This window comes from Cyanistes caeruleus, chromosome 1 (assembly GCF_971803275.1).
Source record: "Cyanistes caeruleus chromosome 1, bCyaCae1.hap1.1, whole genome shotgun sequence".
NCBI lineage: Eukaryota > Metazoa > Chordata > Aves > Passeriformes > Paridae > Cyanistes > Cyanistes caeruleus.
The window spans coordinates 143683420-143707248 of NC_141701.1; the positions used below are offsets into that span (position 1 = coordinate 143683420).

At 36.9% G+C, this 23829-nt stretch overlaps 1 protein-coding gene and 1 long non-coding RNA gene across 2 annotated transcripts in view; one reads left to right on the top strand and one right to left on the bottom strand.

The window, feature by feature from the left end:
• The window catches only part of PTPRN2 (protein tyrosine phosphatase receptor type N2), a 635529-nt gene that overhangs the window by 160276 nt on the left and 451424 nt on the right, over nucleotides 1-23829 (top strand). The gene's annotated exons all lie outside the window — the stretch shown is intronic.
• Nucleotides 21343-23616, bottom strand: LOC147655986 (uncharacterized). Its single transcript, XR_015279670.1, has 2 exons — nucleotides 23351-23616; nucleotides 21343-22160 (listed from the first exon to the last, which is right to left on the bottom strand). It is a non-coding gene; the product is annotated as an uncharacterized LOC147655986 (long non-coding RNA).

The following is a 23829-nucleotide window of genomic DNA, read 5'->3' on the forward strand; positions in this document are numbered from 1 at the left end:
GCACTGGGCATTACAATTATTTGCGCTCCCTCTGAGGTGATGTCTCCAGAAGTTTTTGAACACATTTGTGATTCAGCCTTGCTGGTGCAGACTTTAGAAAAGTAAAAAGCCTTTGGATTCACTGAATCTGCCAGGAGGACCTGGGGATGCAATTCCAAGAGAGGTGTTCCCTCCCTGTGTAGCACATGTCTGTGACTGACACTGTACTAGAAAATGTTAGCATCTATGAATTCTGGTGTCACATAAATAAATCAGCAGGAAAGAAAAAGAGTTTGCCTTTTGTACCATAGCATATTTTAGGGTGCATGGGCAGAAAACACAAAACTTCCAGTTAGCTGGAAACAGTTCTGAACTTTCTAATGAATTCAGATAAATAAAACTGCTCTGATTTCATTACCAGCTGCAGCTGGTCTGTTTCTTTTAATTTTTGTTCACCTTTCCAATGTTAATCTCTCTGCTCTTTGCAAAGCCAGAAAGGATTTTCTAGCTTTTGAATGGCATAACTTGAACTAACAAATCAAAACTTGAATAAAGTGAAAGCCAGTAAGGTGAACAAACCTTTCAGATACTAATACATGAAATAAATATCTCTTGTAGACAATCACTGGACCAAGATGTTTTGGTAATCCAAATTGTTCCAAGAATATTGTTGGAATGTTTTAACTCTGCACTTGCATCATCTGTGTGGATGCTTGTACCTAAATATTTTCCAGTCACAATCTCAATGACAAAGTAGTAACATTGTATTAGCATGATGCTAATTCAATTGTGAGAAAAAAATTGTTTCGCAGAAGTTTGGGACTCTGCTTAGAGACTGGACTTGTAGTTTGGACAACACTCATTTAGAGCATTTAAAAATTTTCCAGGGATTTATTTGCTGTCCAGAAGCCCATCCAAATGAGACAAACTCAGTAACACTTGATTGTAGTAGCTCCTGCCTGATTAACAGTTACATGTGAATAGTACTTGTGGCTCCTTCACTTGTCATTTTCTAAAGGCTAAGTAATGCAAGCAAAGTTATGAAAATACTCTGTTCTCCAGGCAACACTGTATGGGTGAAAAAACTTGTGTCTGGGCTCTGTTTGAATATAGTGAAGAAGGAGGAGCAGACACAATCTTCTCATTAAGTCACCTAAATTAATACCTGAAGTGATCACGCACACATGGACAGGCAGCAGTTATTTACATTGCCTGAATGTGTGTCAGGTGTCCTATGTAAAGCTTCTCCTATGAGGATGTCAGAGATAAAGACCTGCAGAGACTGATGTCCTTGTGAAGAGAACATTCAGAAAGGGATGGGATACCCCAGGCTGTTTCAGAGGATGCTCACCTGCCTCCATCTCCCTGCTTACCATAACATTTTGGTTAGGAATGGAATGGTATTGATGTGGCCTCCCCTTCTAAGTGCTCCTCTGATCAATAAAACAACCCTTCCTAGGACCCTTGTTATCCACAACCCACCTCCCTGGATTTCACTTTTTTTGTTGCCGGAAATCATGTATGCTTTTAAGGAAACTTGAACACTGAAATTTGGCCTTGTCTCATGCCTTTTTATAGCAAGAAAATGGCAAGGAAAACACAGATTGAAACCATGGTGGAAATAAAGGACTTCTATCTGCTTTACTTGTATCATTGAGAGGTGCATACACAAGTGTCTGTATTCAAACTGATACAAAACTTCTGCAAGCTGTTTTTGTTATCTCGGTATCCCAGTGAAGGGAATCTTAAGTATATCTATGAAACATGTGAGAATGCTGGAAAGTTCTTGCTCAAATCATTGATGTGATAAAATCACTTTTTCTTTTTACTCTTAGTATCTTGCAAATTTTGTTTAGTGGGGACAGAAATATGGAAGAAGTAGAATCAGTGCTATCAAATTGATGGGTTACTGACGTAAGGTTGTTCAGACAACGCTGTGCTGCTTATTGGTGCCATCAGATGTAAAACATCCAGCCTCAGGTCATGTTTTCTGCCTGTGATGGTCACTCACACAGTTAACGCTGTTCTCCTGCACATGGTGTGCAAAATGGGATAACCATTTCTGCAGTAGAGGTAGACAAAACATTGTCAAGACCGCGCAACCACCAATAAGGGCTTAATTTTTTCAGAGGCCTTATTTCCTCTATTTGTGTGAAACCCCATTAGTGTCATCTCCGAAACACTTTTGTCTAGCTCAGCTTGGTTCCACCTTCCCTGGAAAAGATAGGGGACAGCATCTATTCTCTACTTTTCTGTAATCAGCAGGACAATGTTCCCTTAAAAGACTGTACAGTAGGTCTCATGATTAGTAAAAATTGTAGTAATGCCTGTGTTGAACACTTTCTATTTTTATTAGATGTATATACAGTTAAGGATGAGATATTCTGAGGGTAATTAACTTGAGTGGTTTTCTAGGTTCTTATTTATTTAATTATCTAATGTGACTTGGTTTTTCTATTTAGTTTCCTTCCTTATTTATTCTTGCAGAATTACTAAGATCTTCCTTTCCCTCCCCAACCCTGACAATAGTCTGTTGACATCTATTTCCATATGATTTTAAAAGAAAATAAAAATAAATAGAAAACCTTGTAAAATGTACATTCTTTTTCATTCCTCTTTGCTGATTGCTTGTAAGTAAGTGGTGCCTATGTTTGAATCATGGCCCAAATGGAAGAGTGTGTGGTGAGATGTGTAAAGCAAAGGACAATGTGATGTGAATAGCAAAGAGAATTTGACTCTGCCAACTCGAAATATTTACTACAATGGGGAAGAATAAGACACAGGCTTAGATGAGTGACACACCTGATGATAATCTGTTTAATAAAGGACTTTGACTAAAATTGAATTGAGATTTCATAATGATACAGTTTTTATGTCTTCTTTACACATTGAGTCTATCTTTGTCTATACTATCTACTGGGTAGATTGATGATAGAAATGAATGCTTTGGAATATTAGATAGTTCCCTACAAAGAAATGATCTGTTAGCATTCAAATACCCTTGCTCATGTCATTTTCACTCACACTGTCCTTGAGTCAGTCAAGCCCTCATGAAGATTTTCTGAATGTTCAGTGTTTATAAATGGGACTCTCTATATGGGAAAAACCCTTCTCACTGTTGCTGAAACATGACAAATCACTTTCTGAAGCTGATGGTATTTTGTATTATGATTCATAATAATTTATGAGGAATTGAAGCATTTTTCATTGTATGATAAACAGGACAGTCCAAAGGATGCCATGTAGATGGGCCTGAATCATTTGAAAAGGGAAGTGAAGAAAGTAGCAGCATAGAGGGGTGAATGAGTAGTGCCTAAAGGAAAGGGAGATACTTATCCCTGTGGTTGGTCTTCTGCATCCTCTTGTCCAACTTGGAAGAAGATACTTTTTGGAGTATACAAGAATGATAAAATGTGTGCATTTCCTGGTTTGAGCTAAAATGCAGAAAATACTTCTTCCTATTTTTTTTCATTTTAGTGCACTACATTTATTATTATTTTTTTTGTTGTTTTCTTCTTGTCCCTACAGTAGTCACATTTATATTTTAAAGGCAAAGTATTCACTAGAATAAGATTTTACCAAGGTTGTGGAAACAGTTCCACATTGATTATTGACCGGTAAATCAGAGCCATGAAAGATGAGATAGGAGAGCCAAGCATGAAGCATAAATAGTACTTAAAATACCTCCATAAGCAATAATAAATGAGAACTGTAGTATTTTTCAACTTGCATGCTCTGAGAGGCATTTATGTGTTTTTCATGGGATTAGAGATCGTACCAGTGTTTAGAAATAGTGCCATGGTAATGTGGTATTAACTCAGTGAATGTTCAGCTACCACAGCAATGAGCATTCCCTGATGGAGCTCAGAGGTGGAGGCTGAAGGACACACTTCCTTAAAAACATCAGGACAAGAGGATTTGCTCAGCGTCACAAAAAATGCCCATCTGACTTGGGATTGTGACATGACAGAGGGCACTGCATGTTTGGTGAAAAGAATGTATTAAGAGTCTAATCCCAGAGAGGTATTTTGCAGTGTTCAGACCTTCTAAGCGCTATGTCCTTGGTGTCATGTGGTTCTCCTGAGCTGGAAGTTGTGTTTTTGTGTTTGCTCCATCCTCTGTGGACACCGCTTCTAGCACAGCTTGACAGGTTGCTGTGTATTAGAAACAAATACACAGTTAGACTAATAATCAGTATTTCAGCTTCTGTTTTCTGTTTCACTCAAAATGTAACTGAATTACCTCTATTTTCACTTTTCTTCAAAAAGTGTTCAGAGTGACTGAAAAACAGATCAGTTATTTTTTTTTCAAATTATTTTTATGTGAGCTTGAGTCATTCCTAAATAATTCCTCAGCATACTTGCTGCTACTTAATTTTTGCAATAACACCTTGTTCAAAACTATAGTTCCAAAGAAAGCAATTTATTTTACTCTGTTATGAAGAAAGTCCTGCTTAAGATATTCAGATATCAACAGTAATATTAAGAGAACCAAAAAGAGTAGGATGTGCTTTTAAATTATGTAACTTAAGTCAACAAGAAATTCTGGAGAGATTCATGCGCTGTGGAAATAGTCAATGTATTTACAGACTACTTGAAAAAAATAGTACTTTTTCCCCTCTTATTTGCTTTCTTTGCAACCCAGGAAGCACTTGACAGGAGGAAAAAAATTGTCATCTGTCTTAAATTAATTCTAACCAGTTAAGTGTAAAGTGATTAATATAACTTTGCTAGAAATAATTTTATACTATTACAGCAAACTGGTTTAAAAAACTGAAATGATTTACAATCAGTTAACTTGAAAATTGAAATGAATGTGACTTGTCACATATAGGTTGTGAATTACAAAAGGGTTGCTAAATATTTCTTTCAGTCAGGACTATTTTTCAAGAAAAAGTAAAATTTTTTTACTCAAGAAAGGTAAGAGTTGAAAGTAAGCCTTTATAAGCTCAGTTTTGAAATAAACTTAAAAGGAATAATGCAGTTCTTGCACATATTTGTGAGGTGATTATCACATCATTATGGAGGAATACAGAAAGCTGAAACCCTGAGAGATAGGAGAAAGCAGGTTTTTCTTTAAACTGAAATATTGATATAAATGAAGGCAAACTCTTCTTTGGCAGAGAGCAGTGTGCTTACATCTAATTTCCTGGGCATCAGCCTCCTCCAGACATCTGTCTACGGAGCAAATTCTTCTTCTAGATGGCTGCTGAAGCCAGGAATTGAAGCATAAGTCCCATGATGAGCAGCACCAGAGGAACTCAGCTGGGACTGGACATATTTACCTTCTCCGGTATCGCTGTCACGCTGCCTTAACTTTTTGCCTCAATGGACAAAAATGTGCTGAAAAGGTTGCAAAAAATTCCTGCCTTCTTCTCCTTTGCTGAAGCACCACTGACATTTTTCGGTCTTCAAAGACAAAAATGGAAGTCCAGAAAAGAATGAGTTTCAGACAAAGCAAAATGATTTATTTATAGAGCAGCAGATGCTGTTTGGAACACCCATGTGTTGCACACAGCACCAAAAAATAGACATTTTACTTATTTTTTCTGTTTGGTTCTTTGTATGGCTGCTCTGTGTACCAGACATAATCTGACATGGCACTGACTCTTCTGATACCATATATTTGTAAAAAATGTTTTTTCAGGGAATTGGTATTTATGATGATTTGGAATTACAAAATCACAAAAATTATTATGGGAGTGAAACAAATTCCATTATCCTGGGAAAGATATGAAAAAGTACAGAGGAAAGCTTTTTGCAATGTATACAGTGTTTTATCTGCATCCACACCATTGTGTACAGCTTTTTGATTTTGCATCATTTGAAGTTTTGTAACTTTGCAGCTCTTCTTCCAAAGGAAATTAGAAATCCGTGATAATATACTGCAAATACCTAAGGCTGCTGATTAATTCCTGCCTTGCTTATTTTGTTCAGAGGATCTGTGTGGCGCCTTATGGATTTTAACCTTTGCATTCATGTCTTGTCTTTTCCATGTCAGTGCTGGCTCTTCTGCAATTTGTTCTCTTTCTGATCTTTGGAAACTGAGGACTGTCTTTGTTTCTTCCTTCTGTGGAAGAAGCTGCAGATGCCCCTTATTTTTCCTTTTGGATTTCCCTGAGCTCAACAGGCATCCTCTGCTTAGTTCTCAGCACTGGACTGAGCAGCAGCTTGACTGCTGAAAGTCTTTGTATTAGGGATGTTCATGAATGTGCTCCCCTATTAATGATGACACGGGCAGCTCTGAACTTCATTACTACCCTCTTAGGTAATTTCAAAGAATTAACCCTTTCCACAGGACCACTGGGCTGGGCAAACACCAGGCTTGAAGTGAAATAGGTGCATAATATTTGTTTTTAAAACACACTTGGAAATGCATCAATCAAATTGCAGTTCATTATCAGTTGTTCCCACACTTGGAATGTCAGAAAGTCTCAATTCAAGCATGAGATTACTTCTTTAGCTGCTATATTCTCTAATAACACCACTTTTGGAAACTGTGAATAACAATATAGCATATCCAGACTAATTATGCCATTTTGTACCATTAATCTGTAATTATAGCCTATTTCCATATTCAACATAAGCCTGTTTTTTTATCATTGCACTACCAGTGCTTTCTTCTTGACTTGTTTATTACCAGGGAATATTTTCCTTTTCTATTTCTATATTCATTGCATATCCTTATCTACAGTTCTGATCTCTCTCTACATGGCCTCATGTTCTTTTAAGATATCAACTCTTAGTGACGCCCAGTGTTTGACATATTGTTTTAGTTTTTTAATAGGTACTCTAAATTCTGAAACTTTTAGGCTTTTTTCTCAAAATCATTATTTAATTTATTAATACAAAACCTCAGTGGGTAGATTTTGTCCCTCACGCAATCATGATAAGATTGAAGCTTTACTTTGTTTTAGTAACAAGTGTAAATTCCCACAAAAGTTCTTTTTCCCTTCTCTGTAAAAAAAGGAAATATATATATATATACAGCTAAAATTTGTTGATGGCTTTTTATTTTCCACTTAAGGTGTTTTCTTTCTTTACCTCATGGCCGTGGCAGAGTGCTTCTGACAAACATAGCAGTTTCCTGAAAAGGCTGAGTAAGGTTAAATTTCTTTTTAAATTTTACTTTTGCTTTTCTTCATGCTGATTCTTAGCATATACTCACTACATTTTAAGATTCCCTTTGTGTTTTGTTTTGCCTATACATGGACAGACAAAGCAGTTCATGATACTAAAATCGTAGTATCCCTCCAGTATTCCATTGCTCAGTTTTTCTTTTACATCTTCTCCCAGCCTTTAAATGGCTAAAAAGGAGTTTACCCCCATTTTTAGTCTTTATTCCTGTTGTTTTCTGGTTTCTAATTAAACATTGCATAGACCTGCACTACATTTATAGCTAAATAATTTCCAGTCTTTTAGGAAGGCATTGAATGTTCTTCCTGCTTGACTGAGCATAGATCATGCATATAGCTTTTAAACTACATTTTGTTCTTTACCCCACTTTGAGGTTTGTGAGGTTTTCCTCACATGCTGTGTTCTCACATTTCTTAACATGGTAAGATAATTGATTTTCTTTTCCTTACTTTATCTGTGAGCTACTTAACAATGCAAAACCTCTGACTGGGAGAGAAAGTGTAAGACTCCTGAGTCTGTGATGTTTCAGAAACTTAACTTTTTTGTTCCTTTTATTTTTGTGTGTCTCTTTTGAAGAGCTAAAATTCCTGCCTGAGCATCCTCCAGTTCTTTGATACATTCCTAGAAAGCTGTGTTGAGTCTTTAGATGTCCCTTCATCCCTTCCTCAGTAGAGAGAGTAATAAAATGAAAAGACTTCAGCATTCCAGCTCAGCTTTTTCTAATTGCTGATGAGTTTCAAGTATTTCCAGGTATATTCTAACTGAACTGTGTTATGTTCTGATAATGATACTGACGTTCATTATAGTGTTAAACATTGAGTTATTCATTGCTTTCATAGTTATTAAGTTTTAGCAGGCATCCAGCTCATAGTCACATTCAAGATGTTGGGAGGATTTAACACCAGCCAACACTGCAAAATAGTGTGAAACTTAATTCAAAATTCTATGTGGTCAAAAGGTCAGTTGTTTTGTTCACTCACATACCTTTTCTCTTTATAACTGTCCAAATTCCAGACATCTCATTTGATCTAAAGGATCAAATTGAACTGCAAATTAAGTGTAAAAGGCAAGTTCTAAAGGTTTGGACAATCTCTCTTTAAATGATAATATTTAGAGTCTTCAAATGTATTTGATACTCATCACCCAAAAATTTCTAACCTGATAGACTGATTATGTTTATCCTCGTTTCAGAAAAAGCTCTCTATATATCCTAACTGTAATGAGTATCATCATGCAGTGGAAGTATTTGGTAAAGTCAGTTCTATGTGACTTAGGCCTGGCTGCTCTTTTCTAGAAAAAGAAATAGAGATTAAAAAATTCATTAAGTTAAAAATCATTCACCTTAACCCTCCATAAAATATTTATGGGTAGTAAATACTTTTAAAGAAGTTAGGAATTCATTTCAAACAATTTCTAATACGAAGAAGGGTTAAACTCTTCACCTAATTAAATCATAATAAATAAGTCAATCAGCCCTACATGGGAAGGAAAGTACATTATTTTATGTTTTGTGTTATGATGGCTCTGACATCATCAGTAATCTTCACTGAAAGCTGCAAGACTGGGCATTAGCATTTTTGCATATATGTGGAGAGACAATGCTAGAATATTCCTCCCTTTTCTTCCATCAAAGTGAACTTTGCTCTGACATTGCCTGCAGACTTGAGCAGAGTACAGGAAATGCTCAGAAATCAAGACACTAAATTTAAGTTTAAAATTAAAATGTTCGTCAACACAGAAGACTTCTTAATACCCATCTTATTAACCTGTGAGGTAATTCCACAGTAAATGAATGAAAATGGAATGTGGTCCTCAGTGGTAGTTACTTAAACTGAGAAAATTTTCTTTTCGCTAAGAATAACCTTAGAAAATGCAGATACCAAATTCAATTCAGAAATGAGAAAATATTCTTGAACCCATCTTGTCGTAACTCTACTTTTTCTCCCTTGTGGGCAGTGCAAAACCTGTCTGCTTTTAAATTTTAATTAAAACTTAGATTAATTATGATCATCTAATATTTCCTTTGCTCTGCAGTGTCTGATCACTGTGTATAAGTATCCAAAGTTTAATCTGCTTCTGGTCCTCTCAGATCTGACAGTCTAATTAAGTGCTCAACTTCAGCACTTAGTATATAAGCAATCCCACTTCATATTTTGATAAGATTTTAGATTAAATTGGTCACTTACCTGTTCTGCTGAAATATTTCTGAATAATTTTTATTGTTTTATCTTTACTACTGCGTTCATCTCCTTTAGGAAACAACAGATTTCTTTCCTGCATTATACTAAAAAAATTTATTTGAAGGCTCAGCCTACCATTGACAGTAAAGCACTACTGGCATTTTTCTGGGGTGTCTTAAAGACATTCCTTCAGTGTGAAAATTAATATATAAAAATATGTCAACATAAAAACATTGGTTCTAAGGCTGGTGGTTCATAGTTTGTAAAATCCACTCTATTTTTCTCCCCAGGTTATGGTGACTGAATGAAATGTGCAGATATCTCTTTTTTATTTCTTGAACATGACATTGCCTTTCTCTCAGTTGGCCTGGTCTTTATTTTTGTTCTGTAATCCTTCACCTCATCCCAGATTCTTTGTGACTAATTGTCTTCCTTTGAACTTTGGCAAGACATGACATTCATGTCTTATTTTGAGGCCAGCAGCTCGGTGTCACAGAAAGCTGTAGCACGAAGCCTGCTGTTTCCAGTTAAGGAAGCAGATCTTCTTCCTTATGCCACCTTGCTCAACGTGTAGACAGGTGATCCACATTCTAGTAATTCCAGCAGATGTTAAATAGATGGAGATGTTTTTTCAATTGCTCTTAGCAACTCTCTTGAAAGCAGACTTACATTTGCTCTATGAGGGCCAGCTTGACTCAATATAAATAGCTAAGGGGTTGTAAATTTACTGTTAAATCTTCTACCTCTCCCCATCCCACTCCTCCCTTCACATCCCTGGCACAACTCACCCCATTCTTAATGACAGTGACTTCCAAGATGATTTTTGAAGCACTTTGCCTCCTTTTTCTGTTTGACTCTGCAGCTGCTGAACCCACACTATGAACTCCCCTGGGATGGATGGCCCCAGCTCACACACACAGGCTCTGCAGCCTCTCTCTCCTGGGGCTCTTTATAAACAGTAGAGAAACAGACTCTTTTAGGGTGTCTAAAAGGGTGTAAATTCAGAAATTGTAGGATGAAATTAATCATATCTTTGATTTCACTAAAAATATTTCTTTAGCTGTCCCCTGACTGGGGAGTCCCTGGCTGATTACCTCTGTCTTTCATTTAGTCACATAAATTTTGTCCTTTGTCTCTCACTGAGTGCAGTATTTAAGTTCAGCCATATTCCAGGCCCTGTGGAGAGGTGTTTAGAGGAATTCCCTTGTACTATCAGGATAAGTAGCTTCTGGGTACAGCTTCAGTAATCCCATTCAGACTGAGCAGAACCTGACAAGCAATTTCAAATTCCCCATTCCAGGGTCACTGAAAAAAAATAAAAAATTAACTTTGCTGCAGGTTGCTCTGGCCCTTGTTCTTGCAACATTTTAGTTATTTTTCTGGAATCCTCTGGCACTCATCAGTTACCCATGTAGCAGCATAAACTAATCAGCACTCAGATTCTGACCTTTGTTGAATAGCAGGGGCTCAGGCAATTTCTAATCCTGCTGTGTTATTTTGGCATGAACTTTGTTCAACTTATGCTAGAATAGATCCTGTTTTTTCTTGAACTTCAGTTGGACAGATCATGGTACATGTCCTTGCCTGACAACTGATGGTATGAACTCATCTTCACCGGAAGAAATTCTGCTTTTAGCCTTGAGAACATTCTTGTGGTCTTATAATTTCACTTATTTTTGTACTTCACAGCTTTTTTTATGAGCTAGAGACAAGATATACCTGCTTGCATGTCTTTCATATTTTAGTGACTATGTTGTGTAATACTGTTTTTCATGGGGAGAAAAAGCTATTTTATCTTTATAATTTTCACAAAAATGCTGTAGAAGATCTGTTGAAAAGTCAAACTGCAGTATTTTCCCTCTTAAAAAGGAAGTAGGTCTGGAATGTCTTTATTTAGTACTGTTTCATTAATTGAAAAATACAGCACCTGCTTCTATGTTAATCATTCTTTGCTAAAGCTACGGAAAGCATCAATTTTTATAACAAAACCTGCCATTTCTGACACTTTCACCTCCCTGCTGTTTCACTGAGCAAGGTGCAGCTGAGGGTGGGTGATGCTAAGAAGGAAATTACATTGATTTTCTACTTTTGTCATATAGGAGTATTTTAAGATGTTCCTCTTTATTTTAATTTTTCTTTTTCAAGAGTTCAAGAAAAATAGGAGAAAAATACTCTGATGTTCAAGCCAAGGAGGCCAGAATCAAAATATGCCTGAAAAAAAAGTCCTTATTTTCTGGAGGATTTTTGCTAGGGCATTGGAAGGGTTGGGTGAACTGCCTGTTCCCAACTGCATTTTGCAGTGGCATGACCACCTAGGGCTTGAGAGACTGAAGGACCAGAATTAAGAGTCTCTTGGTTTCCTTCCTGGCTGAGCAATAGGCCAACAAGCTCTTCTTTTAATATGTAACTTCCTGAAGAAGTATAACAATGTTTTTTTTCTGGAAACCAGCATATTATTGAGAAAATATGGCTTTTTGCTATTATGCTTCCAATGTCTAGTGGCATAGACACTGTTTGCATCAAGAACAAGGTAGAAGTGCAATGGTTTCTCTTTATTTATTTTTCACAGGTATTAATTTATCAATTTTTGCAGTTTTTTAAAAAAAAATAATTTATCTTTCAAAATTTTCTCCAGCATAAATAATTTCCCAAATGTATCTACTGTCTGGTTAGCTGACTCTGTGTCCTGTGAAATGTACTTATGTAAATTGTACAGGTAAGATGCTTTTAGAGGTAATTCCAGGTATGAAAATCAGGTATGATATCAGAAACCCGATGAATCCTTTCATTCGAGTCAGAGATTTTATAACCTTTTATAGGAGTTTCCAAAACATCCATCACTCTGCACAGATGCTACAACTTCAGTGGTGCAATGAAGAGCGAGCAGCAGGTGGAGCATGTGGATTGATTTTGTCACTGCAGGACTTTGAATCCCACAAAGCAGAATTTAAACAAAATGCAGGAGCCCTGAGAGTAGTGTCACCAGTTCTGAGATGGAGAAAAAAAATATCCTGAGGCTATCATCACTCTTATGAATTGTAGTGTGGACTTAGCATTCCCTTCCTGGTGGTGCTTGCTGTGTTACTGTATACTCTGAATAATGAATTTTATATTTTACATGTGCTCTTTCAATTTGTGGAGGATTCATCAGGTGTCTGTGTCTATTTTTGAGAGAAAAATTACTCATCTGGGGTTGAATCACAGATATATAGAGAATAATCAACAATCAGTCTCCTTACCTGCTTTGCTACAGTGCTGATTAATGGATTTAAGTTCTGTATTTTTAGATTTAGTTCTCATATTAAGCATGGTCTGTTGTTTCACAAGTGATATTTACATTCTTTACAACTCGTGAAATGCCTTCTGCAGCTCCTATAAATATGAGATTTAAGGAACTTTAGATCAAATTACAGTACATCCTTCATTTCCAGGCAGCAGAATTGCTCAGCTTTGTTTTATTGAGTTAGTTAGGCAATAAAAAGTCAATCATTGCAGAGTGCATGTACATTTGTAGGCTGCTGTGTGTTGGGAGGATGCTTGGTTTTATCAGTGGGTTTGCTGTAGCTGGGCCATGCACAGTGAGAGAGCTACATCAGCTCATCCATCAGGATTGGACTCACAACACCAGTTAAGGTTACGTGACTCTTTCTGCCAGGAATTAGCTTGCAAGTCATAGTTTTAAGACTGTGAAAATTATGTTCTCAAACTCAGTAATCATTTTTATTAACCTCTGTATCTATTTGCATTGTTTACAAGTTAAAGATGAGCAGTCTTTGAACCTTTGGCCATTTCCTTCCGTTGTCCAGCATTGCATTTAGTGTTTCTAATACTGAGCATTGTGAACTTGACCTGCAGTAGGGTTCTTCAAAGGGAATCTTTGAGTTCCTCGAGTGACTCATTTCTGTTTGGCTTCCCTATGGGGTTCAGAACAGAATCCAACTTGTTTTTGTCTTGGCAAAGCTGGTGAAAGATGTCAGATGATACCTGGAAGATGCAAAAAAGCACAGTCCTATTATGTAGCTGGCTTTTTTTGGTTGCAGATGAGTCTGAAGAAAGCTTTCACTGACATTACCCCATGGCAACAAAACACTGTTAGGGTTTTGTAAACATATAAACAAATATTTACATTTGTCCTGCCCTTCCCTGTTAAGCCATTAGGCTGCTAACATATTTCTGCAGACTGAAATAAAAAGTCTAGAAGCAACTGTCTGGTTTAGCCAGTTAACAAGTCTGGATAAGTGTAAAAACCCATTGCTCCAGGCTGGTAAATGATGAAGTGCAGTGTTAGCTCACTCAGGTGATTCATCCAGCTGAACATCCTCCTCTGACAGTGATTGGTAGGAGATACTTCGGGGTAGAGTGAAGAAGAGTAAGACACAGAGCAAGTATAGAATAAGCTTTTCCCTTGCATCACTTCTGAAACTCAGATTTTTTAGAGATTTCACAGTTCTTGTGTTTTACTAAGGAAAAACTACTTGCAATACATAGAAGCAACTAAAATTTGCTGTTATGGCAAAGAAGCCATGATGTGATGAAATAGGAGGAAAGATAAGCAATAATTACATCTTGTCAGCACAGGTTTCCCTTAAAATTGCTTTAAAGAGCAGTGATAGTCTCTGAAATTTAGTCTCTGAGTATTTGTAATTTTTTTTCGAATACTTCCTTTCCTTAAGCAAAAAATCATTATTATTTGTATTGATTCTTGAGTCCTCTCAAGAAAATTGCAGCACATTTTTGGGATGGCTGTTCTGCTTTTCATTAAAATAACTTCTAAAATTGTTAATAGTTTCCTCTTTTAGCCAGGGCTTCCAAAGTTCATTGTGAACAACCTCTTGGAATCCCTCAAAGGAGCTTAAATTATTCTAAAGTAGAGTCACAGCTGGAAAAAGTTCTGCATTTCCAAGGACAAACTGCACTGGTGCCAGAGCCCAGGGAGAGCTAGTCCTCCACCTTGTACACTAGAGGACACTTTCTCCTTAATTGTAATCACTGCAGTATGACATAAATGGAACGTAGATCTAGCATTTTTATCCTAATGTTTTTATCCTAAATTTTTATGCCTATCAGGAGTAAAGATTGATTTTCTTAATAAATGAATCTGACTGGTTTCTGGAAGGTTTGTAAGTGGCGATGTGCACAGTAGGAGCATGTTTCATAGGAGACTTGATTTAGGTTTTCACAGTAATAGAGCACTGGGCCACTGTCCCAGCATCACTTTTTGGGATATCACATAGCTATATCCACTGTATCTTCTGGATCCTATCAGCACTGATTCTCATTATGAATTTTTCATACATCATATGTTTGTGCTTTCAATGGAAAAGGAAAACACCAGCACCTTCTGGATTGGGCAGGGAAAGAGATGAACTGATTTCACTGAAATGATGATGATGATGTGGAAAAGTACAGAAAGTTAAGAGCAAAACCAAATCTGCTGTGGACCCATTCCAAATCCTTTTTTGGCAGCCCAAGATTAACTGTGATCCAGCTGTGGAAAGGACCCAATTATTTGCCCCTTAATCTTTTTCTAACTAAGTTCCTGGAAGCTGCATTCCATCTGCCTTGAAATCTGTGTCTTGGCTTATTTTTCACTAAGAAACTCTGCAGCCTCTAAAGATGGACAGCTTTGGGATTCAGAGTGACTGTGCCATATGATACATCATTTGAGTGTTAGAAAAGCTGTTTATGAACAGTATACTTAGTAGATAATCTAATAGGTCCATTTACCCTTTAATTTTTACATTGCTGTTAATTAGTATCAAATTCTGGCTGCATTGAAATACTGCTGTTGGCCCCATTTCCCATTGATATCTCTGGGATTGAGCTTAATTTTTAATGTTCTATAGTGAATTGTCATTATTCTAGGAAAAAAAATGTATTTTTTACTATTCCAAAAAAATGGGATTTTTTTTTTTTCTATATTTTTCTCTTTCTTTATGAAATCAGTGACAAGGCTGATGCTTAAGACAAATTTTTTTTAAGCATTACACTAACAGAAAAGCAGTGTTTTGAACCTTCCAGAAGAAGTGTGCCAGCATACTCCTGATGCTGTCCCAAAATGGTTTAGCAGGATCTGGGCTAACTGTATCTCCCTTACTTAAATTCTCTGTGTGGTCATTGCTAAGGGGGATTATTCTGACAAGATGCCTCTTTAAGATACTTTCTTGGTTGCCCACTAACTCTCTCTAAAGCTGTAATAAGCATAAATTGGTAACAAGTGCTCTTCTCAGTCTTTTCATCATTTTTTTGCGTCCAATGAATTTTTGAAGAGCCCACATATGATCAAGACTTGCTGGGTGTGTGTTCTGCCTCCCTTCTGCTGGGAGAAGTGATAGAGAAGGTGGCATCAATTCATTTGATGCTGTCCACAGCAGAGCAGGCACATGTGGACAGGAGACACAGTGCTGAGTTAGACTGTTAAGGGTCTCTCTCCCTTATTCTCAGAGATGTCAAAAACATTCCAGGATCTCATAAAAACATGTTGCCAGGCAAATAATGCAGAACTGAATTAGTCTGACTATTTTGCTTCTGTGTTCCTGTTGAAGAAGCAGGTTCATCTAAATGAGGCAGCATAAACATGAAGCAGTGTTTGGGCTTAATGTTACAATTTATGAAAAAAACCTTAACTGTCAAAGACTTAAAAGGTTCAGCATCTGCTGTATCATATACTGCCAGCCTCTGCGGGGGAATCAGGGCAGCACATTCCAGAAAAGCAGCAGTAAGATAAAAGCACGAGTGAAGTTAGAATCTTTCCTTTGTATTTAGAAAGTTTGCACTGAAGACTAACATATCATTGAATGTATTTATCCTCATTCTTCCCCAATTTTAAGGCTTTTGCCCACTTAAGATGTTTGTTGTTTGTTTGTTTATTATGTTTTTGTTTTTTTTTTATTTTTAACTACAGTAAAATCTGAGCACCTTTTAATTTTCAGTATTTGGGTTCTCTGTCTCTGGTAGATAAAGAATTAATGTTATCCTCATTTCACAGATGGGACATGGAGACTAAAGGGTCAGGTTCACAGAGATATGTAAATATTTATATTTCCATTGATTTCAGTAGCAAGTCTCCTACCTACATAAGATGCTTAAATATGTTTTTGGTCACAGACCTTGGTGATTAGCTGACATTTTACAGGAAATCAGTAATGACACAGGGATCTGAACCCTTTAGTGTTCTTTGAGTTCATCTTTTTTTTCTGTGTGCTTGCTGAGATTATGAGAAGTCTAAGCCTTCCATTCTCACCAAGCTGATTTTAGCATAATGGGACAGAGGTACAGAAAGCTGCTTTGATAGCTGTTTGCCTTGGGCATTATAAAACAGAATTGACTTTAAAAAGGCATTTACAAGTGACCTAGTGCTTTCTGGGAGATGGGCACTGCTGCTGGATCAAAAGCTAGAGGAGATACAGCTTCAGGACAGAACTAAAATCTCTCTGAACTGCTAAAAGAATCAGTATCAGAAGAATTGTGGGGGGGAGGGTGGCTGAGGGGAAAGCAGTGTAGGTAAAAGTGATCATTTCTGAATATTTATATCCTCTTTTGTGCTGTCACACAATTGAAAACAAAGGAGGTGGAGCCTGTGTTCGTAATTAAACTCTAATTCTCCAGGTCAGAGGGTAAGTTGACCTGTCTGCACTATCTGCTTTTCAGGCCAACATATGGTGTGATTGATATTGGCTCTAGAGGGGTCCTCATACAGCTGGAATGCTGGGGATGTGAATGTGATATCAGTTCTCTAGGGAGAGCTGTAAATTTAACATTGGGGGATAAAGTGAATACAGTATCAATAAAAAAGATATTGCTGCTATTTCTGTCACCTGTGCACTGACACTCACAGCACTGGCAATAACATGGGGGTCAAAGCACCTTCCAAAATGTGATGAAGAACTTACTCTGTTCTTCAGTTTCACCACTGGGGAACACAGATCTGATTTGAAAATAAATAAGTAAGGTCTCTTTCTTCCCCTTTGATGTAAGAGCTGTTGATGCGGCAACAAAGGTTACTTGAATTAATTCTGGAGAGGAATGTAAATACCAAAGTGTAGGATAACGGGATAATTATATTGATTGTTAGAGTAAGGGTATTTTCTTCTCCTGCATGAAAAAAATAGTCTTTTCTGTGTTCAATATAAAAAGAAAGAGTGAAGGAAAGACTGTTTAAAAAACAATGTAGGAAAAACAGTAGAAAAAATAATACAAAACGCTGCCTGCCATCAAATGTAAGCACTCTGAGTTCAAGAAGGTAGTACAGGTTTCAGGCTTACTGATTTAAATTGAGGTTGGATTGGTCCTAAGAACAGCTTTTTTGTAGTCCTTTTCATCTTGAAGGATAAGGTTATAATTACTTATTTAGCATCTATATCTTTATAGGTCTTTGATTCCTGTGGCGAACACAATTGTGAAAAGCATAGCAGAGTTTTTTGGTTTCAATTAGGCAGATTTTTTTTTTTAATCAAAAGTGGCGAGTGAAAAATTAAACTAATACATTACAAATAATAGAATTTTAATTCTTTTAACCAAACTCTGCTGAATGTTAGAAGCTCCTCTGGCAGACTTTGTGTTGTTTGCTACAGAATAGGGTCAGTACAGGCAGAGTGTGGAGAACCTACAACTTCAGAGACAACAGCCAGACCCTAAAGAGCATCAGTGCAGCACATGGAAATTCTGGAACAAGGTGGGTTGGCATATGGAGAGTAATTTTGCTATGGCAGGAGCCCTGTAGGAGTGAGGACATGCCTATGTCCTTGCATGCCCAATTCATTCTGTCAAGATTTGAACGTACAGCTTTAGGCAAGAATATTAAATACCTCAAGTCTGCTACGTACAAAGGCATTTTTCTCAGTTCAATCACTTCTGTACTTTCCAAGTGATTGGTGATAGGAAATCAGTAGGTTATACCTGGAGTTTCTGACTGATTTTTCCTTCCATCAAAAGTCCAGAAAACTGAGAACTTATCTGGGGATTTTAATGGTGGAAATTCAATACTGAAGCCTCATTATCATTCTGTTATGGATTCCCTTCATCCGATATCTTGATATTACCACTTAGAGCAGTAAAATGGTTTCAATTTATTAAACTAAGTGTTTAGTTGGAGAAAATCAAAAGTGCATGCTAATGTCACTGTATTGACAACCCTTCATCCTTGCTGTGGAGCTGCCTGTATTTATGTTACCATTCCATGTGACGCTCTTGAAACGTTGGAGGCTGAAGCCATAGTGAAGACATTTCTGTCAGATCACTGCTGCTTAATTAGCCAATGTTTCTTTCAACAGTCCTGCTCAATAGTTGTACTCTTAAAATTCCAGGCTTTTCCAGGGGCCCATGTACATTGTGACTTGTGTAGCATGGTCTCCAGCCTGAGTATTTCTGAAAATTCAGTGTACAGATATTCAGGATGATTTTGAAAGTACTCTTTTCAGTTAGAAAACTGGCAGTATAGAGAGTTTTGATTTGCCTGATTTTGAAACATGTTTGCACATGTTTTCTTGAATTAAAATATATATGTTGCTAACTAATTGGCTGAGGCTTGATTGACAGACCAAAATATTTTTAATTGCAAATCCTAAATCTAATTTAAATCTCATTTCATCTGTTCTAAAGAAGCTTGACTGATTAAAGCCATTTAATTTCACTGCCATGCAATGGATATGATTTTAGTGCCACCTTTTTTTTTTTTTATCTGGCTTTTCAATGGGAGCAGTGCAAATGATGCCTGTAGACCTGAAGGGAGACAGGGTTATACAGTCCAACTACAAAACTTCAGTATTACCCACAAATAGGAAAGATAAAAGTTAAAGAATGAAACAGATTGGTCCTTGTCTCCTTTAAAAATACACCTTGAAACTAACTCAAAAGAAGTTATCATCATAAAGTGTGAGTGTCAACAGCTATCAAAAGAACAAATATGTTAGGGTGATGCTAGGTATGAATGCAACTCTTTTATTTCTGGGTTGACATGCTTAGATTTACTGCTGGTAATCTGTATTTCCATTATATTGTCATATAATTTGGGCAGTGTGAAGGAAGTTTAGATCTCTTTGAGTGAGGTACACTTTAGAGAAAGGCATAATATGATTACTGTAGTAGCTGAGATACTTGATAAAAAACAGCCCTAAGTTTCTGACAAGTCAGCCTTTCTTCTAAAATAAATAAAGAAGGGCAACAGGCACGGGAGTTGAAGTGATGTACCCCTAGGTGGGGACATACTGTCAAGGCATTGGAGGAACTACACTTTGCTGTTTCCCCTGCGCTGATTGTTTTGTGGGTGAGGTTTTAGCCTCTAATATTGACAGTCTGGCAGAAGTCATATGAACCTTCCTGGGGAAGAAGGAATGTCTCTGTTTAAGTGTTAGGGGAAAAAAAAGCAACTTTGTGTATGTGGAATTCTGTACATGGAATAAAAATGCAAATTGCAAATTCATCAGATAAATGCACTGATTCACCTAAATCTGTATACTTTGCTTATCCAGGGAGGTGGGAAAACTCCCATTTCTTGTTTTATCTAAGCCTGTATCTCATTTCTGACAGTGCCAGGACAAGATATGTGAAGAGACTTTGGAGATTCTATAGATTCTGTAATTTGGGCATTTCCCCCTCCTGTGGTAACTGAGGAAGTGCTTCAAGGCATGTGTCTCCTATTGTACAAAGGAAGTCTTTGTTCCTGTTTGATAGGACTTTGAATACCTTTGTATTTAGTCCAACAAATACCCTACCTTAGTCCCCTACCAGATTCATCGAGTCAGGTAGAAATGAGTTCCTCTCATTTATTTACCTGATCTGACTTTGCTGTTTGGTTTAACACAGCATTTCAAGGATGACCACTGCCTGCCCATTGCATTTGTTTAGCTCAGTCATTCATTAAGTTTTGAATTTTGACAAAAAACCAAGGTCTGAAATACCTTCAGTGTATACATTTGGTGGCTGGCTCAAGGAGAGCTCTTAAGTGAACACCCCTACAGGGGGTTTCCTTGATGTGTTTGGCTGGGTGATACAGATATTTTGAAACCAGCCACGAGATGCAGAGGACCACCTGAAAGACAGAACATTTTAGAAGAATGAGAACGGTAAATAAAGGTGAGAAGTACAGATTCTGGTGTAGGACCTGTGGTGACTTAAGGAGAATAGGACAGAATTGCAGGAGAAAGCAGCAGAGATCCTCCTGTCTTGGAGGGAGTTGGTATTTCTGTGGAGGTGGGATATGAACCTTAAGGAACAAAGGCTTCAGCTTTTTTCTGTTTCATTAGACATTCTTATTGTCTGGTGTAGAATCTGTTTCTTGTTTGGTTTTGGATAAGCAGGCCAGCACTGCTCAAAGTATTTTAGTAGGGGCATTCAGATGTTTCAATATTTTAGGACTAGTAACAGCCTTCCTGTGCTTCTGTGCTCATAGTTGTGCACAGTGAAGCTTTCCATTTATTTTCCCCTAAAAGTAGTAATTACATTTGTTCCCAGCAAAGTATAGCTATGGGTTATTTTGTCCAATGTATAAAAATTTCCATTTTTCAGCAGTTAACTTTGTTTTCTCAGATTCCCACACGTTATCAAATAGCTGATTTTTCACAATGTTGTCAGATTTCCCTTAATTTCAGGGTATATACTAAACTGTGAAGATGGCCATGCCACCTGTCACAGCTCCTTTATAGACCATTATTAAATAATCCAAAGATTCTAAAGGACCTTTTATGTAAGCAAGAGAACTGAAATGGAATCAAAATGTATATAATTGTAAATGCAGGATGAAAATGGAATTCTTCTGCTGTTTTTAAGTTAAATATCAACATTTTCCATAACAAGTGTTTATTGGTAGCAAGTGAAAAAATTTATTGATGGAAATGTTTAAAATAAATAGCAAGGAGGAAGTGCTTGCATGTGACTAAATGTGGTTAGAATACTTTTGGCCGTTCATTTCTTGAATTTACTCTCTGAAAATCAGCATTGTCACTATTTACAGTCCAAGGAAAAAGAGAGGCAACCAGTGGCAGTCACAACTGAGAGGGACAGCCCTCCCTTGCCAGAGCTGCCCAGTTCACCACTTACTGCCTCTGCTAAAATTATCCTGCATGTGGAGACTCCTGGAAATGGAATATTGGTAGGAGTTTCCCAACCTGTATCACTGCAGCAGCAGGAGAGGCGAGTTTAACCCCTATTCATATAGCTTCTTTCTCACTAAATGAAGATGTTCTTTGAGAAGCAGAATGCATTTGACACTGTATTTACCATTCATGTCTACTATGAACAGAATTATTTTATAGACAGACACATTGTTCTCTCACATATTAATTTTTTAAAATGCATTTCACTTCTGCTGACAAGCTATTAAAATTCAACATTTAAATGTCACACTATGGCATGTAATTTGCTGTCATGAAAACAACTATGGATTTATTTTCTAGTGAGATTCTCGTTAGGTATTGAGCAATATGTCAAAACCAAAAAGTGTCATGATTTCATAAAGGGGGGAAAGGAGAAATCCCCAAATGGTATGGAATATTAAAAATCATCTGTACTGATAGGAAGAGATTCAATGGCTCTGGTTATTATTTTTTTCAGTTTGGAAAAGGAAATATAATTGTTCTCGTGGGTTGGAGTTTTGATATAATTCTGAGTAAGTCAGACCAATCAAATGCAAGAGTGAATTATTGAAGCTGAGTTTAGTCAGCTCTTGAATGGAGACCACCAGTGATAAACTGAAGATGATATACAAAGCAGTCGTCCTGCTGCTGTTCCTTTTTCTTCTTTCTGAGTCTATTGAACATTAAACTGATAATCCAGCATGGCTCTAAAGAGGAGTGTTCTGCTTCAGACACAGATGCCACTGCAGAGTACAATGCCTTGATCCTCTCTGGATTTTAAAGATGATAGGCACCTTTTTCAAGAAACAGCACATAAGTATCAGTGACTGACACAAACTTAATTTGGACAATTTTCTTTACTGAATTCCTCCCACACCCATATAAAATCCATTATATTTATTTAATTGTAGCCCTTATCAGCTGTTCAGGTTTGTTTTATGCTATCAGACAGGCACTGTATTCCAGCCCTCAGAGGGCAACATATTAATCTCAGCTGAAAAAAAAAGATTTATAATTTTCCAGTGCTTTCATACTAAAAGTTGTTAGTAACAGTAATGAAAATTATTTTATGCTTAATACTGTTTGATTTAGTAGTATTTTGAAGGTCCAGCTAACAGCTTATTTTTCATTCCCACATTATCCATAGAAATTGCTTTACTCCTTTCATTTTTGCTAAAATATATATAAAGTGAAACCAAATCACATATTTGTTATTTCAAAATATTTTCACTGAAAACTATTTTATGTACAATAGCATATTCAATAACAAAGAAAGTGATTGCTTTCTTTGGTAAATGTTATATTATCCTCTAGGCTTCTGTAAACTTCCCCCCTAAAGTGATTTTTCTTTTTTTTCCCCGTCTTCTGTTTTTCATTTTTACTGAATCTCTAACAGGATGCATAGCTTCAATGTGACTACACAACAGATTTTCATGTGAAAAGTACTGTGAAAGATTTTTAGTAACATTTTTTTTTTTTTTTTTTTTTTTTACTGTCAGGTTACCCTGTCTTTCAAACAGCCCTTTTAGAAATTCTGTTAAAATGTGTGTGTCTGGTGTCAAGAGCATCAGATCTAGGCAGGGATGGGCAAGCATTTAAAATGACCTGTCATTGCCAAAGGGAAGTGGTAAAGAACATTATGCTGCTCTGAAAGAAACCTATCCATGCTAAAGTCTTAAAGTTCCTGTATGGAAAAAATAGGTGGAAAACCATGTCTGTAAAATTTTTAAATGCAACTGTGCATTTTATTTTAAACATAGAACAATTGTTAGAAAAAAGTATAGAAATAAAATTAATACTATTGCCATGGTTGTTACAGAACACTCCCAACATGGACTTTGCTTTTAAAGTCTTTTAATATTGTGTTACAGAAACCAAATATCAAACAGAGAACAAAACCTGTCTTGTCTAAGAATCGATGCCTGCATTATACAAGCCGCTGGTTTTAGTTGGGGTCCAGGGATTTGGCATCAAGGGCACTAACCTGGCTACTGCAGACAGAGAAGCAATCGTGGAGATCTACAAAGAAGTTATAATTGTTAGTGCAGTTAATGAACAAATCTTCTTCCCAAGGCCCCATTGGTTGCTTTTGCAACAAAATCCTGTTGCAGTTCTAGGAAAGGTTTTGTTCTTTGAGAAGCAACAAGTCCAAGTCTGGTACTGGCAGAATGAAGACAGAGATATGTAAAGGAAAGAGATTGCCATACTCAGCTTTTAACTAGGAAAGGGAAATATGATAAAATGAGAGCTGCAGAGCGCCTGATCCCTTTCAATACTAAACCTCAGTTTAGTTTTAATTAGGCTCACCTGCAGAAGATTTGGAAGAGCCAGGTGAGAAGCAGCAGGCAGCTGTATGAAATCTCACTGTGATTGCAATAGGGCTGCAAGGTTGATGGGATGAGCTCAGAACACTCTAAATGAAGTCTCTACTCACTTCCATCTCATTCCTGATATTCCTCCCCT